The 2721-nt window shown below is 38.7% G+C and overlaps 1 pseudogene; it reads left to right on the plus strand.

Moving 5' to 3' along the window:
• Nucleotides 1465–2400, plus strand: LOC100514280 (annotated as a pseudogene).

Consider the following 2721-nt stretch of genomic DNA (forward strand, 5'->3'; position numbering starts at 1 on the left):
CATTTTCTCACATCCTGATGTCTCTCCTTCATGCTAAAAATAAAGGAGAATGGAAAAAGATAATCAACTACTTAATATTTAAATGCTTAAATACAAAAAAAAAAATTAAGAGTGTTCTTTTGGTTATGATTAGATTCCTCATACATATTCATGCTTATCATTGCAGTGTTGTTCCTACTCCATTCAACTATATTTTGGGTCATGCCTATATTGAACAAAAATGGATTAGGTATATCTTATAGTCCTGTCTTTACTCATTGAAGTAGAACAAGCCCCTTTAGGCCCCAAAAGGGCACACTGGAATAAATACTTCAAAGTGCACAAAGTATTCTCTTTGTTAATGACACTCAAATTACAACATATTATAGTGCCAGAAAGAAATCAATTTTGTAAAAATATACAGTTTCCGGAGTTCCTGTCGTGGCGCAGTGGTTAACGAATCCGACTAGGAACCATGAGGTTGCGGGTTTGGTCCCTGCCCTTGCTCTGTGGGTTAACGATCCGGCATTGCTGTGAGGCTGTTGTGTAGGTAGCAGACGCGGCTCGGATCCAGCGTTGCTGTGGCTCTGGCATAGGCTGGTGGCTGCAGCTCCAATTCGACCCCTAGCCTGGGAACCGCCATATGCTGCAGGAGCGGCCCAAGAAATGGCAAAAAGACAAAAAATATATGTGTATATATATATATATATATACACATACATTTTCCTTCCCTGTCCCCCAACTCCCCATCCATGTTGGAAAAGGTAGAATTATTCTCAAAATAGAAGTGTTTTTTATTTCTCTAAGGAAAAAAAAATGGGAATTTGGATGAAATAAGAAAAGACTCCAAGGCTCATTCTGAGATGGAAAAGTTAAAATGTACATTATTAAAACCTTCTTTGAATTAATATGTGTAGATTCCTCTATGGGGGTTATGATATTGATCCAATATAATCTTGAAGTGGGCAGGTGCCACACATAAGGAGGGGCAGGAAAGTAGGGAGAATCAAAAGAAGAGGAATTCTGTAGTTACTGATGAAAGCACAAGCTGGAGACATGCTAGGACGAAAGAATGTAAATGTCAGTAGGGAATTCCATGTGATAAAGGATAAGTCATAAAATTTATCAACAGATATGTATAATTGATTTTCTCCTAGGATCTCTATTGACTATGTACCTGTGGGTAAGTCAGTAACTTTGTATATACTTCAGGTTTCTTTTCTTGGAAAATAAATAAATAAATAAAATTCTTATTGGAATTGTTGTTTGTGAAGTTTGGTTGAGGAAAAAACTAGAAAGCAATGGGGCTAAGTTACATAATGTTGTACCTAAAGTGGAGGTAGCTGAACGTTGATGAGAAGTTCCTATAAATTCACAGAGTTCAAAGCATACCTGAGTGAATTGCTATTATTGCCATTTGAAAACTAAATTAATAAACATGTTTGTATCCACTCTGGTACTTGTAGATAAAGCAACTTATACAGGATGATTTGGAGAAATCAGACCTTCAACTTTGACTTCATCCTCTTAGGAATCTTCAGTCACAGACCCATCCACATCTTCCTCTTCTCTCTGGTCTTGGGCATTTTCACAGTGGCCTTCATGGAAAATATTATCATGATTCTCCTCATCTACCTGGACACCCAGCTACACATCCCTATGTACTTCCTCTTTAGACAACTCTCCCTCATGGACCTTATGCTCATCTGCACCACTGTACCCAAGATGACTTTCAACTACTTTTCTGGAAGGAAGTCCATCTCTCTAGCAGGTTGTGGAATCCATATATTCATCTATGTTTCCCTGCTCGGGGCTGAATGTTTCCTGTTGGCTGTTATGGCCTATGATCACTATACGGCCATATGCAACCCTTTTTGATATACTATCTTAATGAATCAGAAACTCTGTATCCTCATGACTGTTGCTTCCTGGATCTTGGGCTCACTTGATGGCATCATTGTGCTGGCAGCAGTCCTCTCATTTTCTTAACTGCAGCTCCCTGGAAATCCATCAATTTTTCTGTGATGTTGCTGCCCTTTTACCTCTATATTACACAGACACCTCTGTATTTGAAAGACTGCTTTTCACCTGCTGTGTGGTAATGCTAGTCTTACCAGTCTCTGTGATCATAGGCTCCTATTCAAGAGTCCTCCACATTGTAATAAGCATGGGCTCTGAGGAAAGTCACCACAAAGCCTTCACCACCTGTCTTCCCATCTTACTGTGGTTGGATTCTACTGTGGAGCTGCCATGTTTATGTACATGAGACCAGCTTCTAGCCATACACCAGACCGGGACAAGATAGTATCAGCCTTTTATACCATTCTCACACCCATGTTGAACCCTCTCATCTACAGTCTTCCCAACAAAGAGGTATCTAGGGGATTTCAGAAACTGTTGAGGAAAGGAAAATTAATGTAACTGTATCCAACATCTTTGGGTGTGCACTCTGGTCATCATTCCTTCCAGGCAATTGGAGTCCTCTGCATCATCTTATTTTCCCTAGTGTTCTTTTCCCTCACATTTTTTTGTCCAATTTCAAATAATCTTTATTTTGTATATTTTTATATAAACATCTCAGGTAAAGAGGACAGTTTAGATAAGAGCGTAAGCCCACTGTTACCATCCAGTTAACTCATATAACTAAAGTGTCATTAACTTATTGGAATTTGCAAATCTAAATCATTTACATTCTTGAAAACTGAAACAACCCTTATATGTTCATGAATTACCTTGAATTAC

This window comes from Sus scrofa, chromosome 2 (assembly GCF_000003025.6).
Source record: "Sus scrofa isolate TJ Tabasco breed Duroc chromosome 2, Sscrofa11.1, whole genome shotgun sequence".
Taxonomy (NCBI): Eukaryota; Metazoa; Chordata; class Mammalia; order Artiodactyla; family Suidae; genus Sus; species Sus scrofa.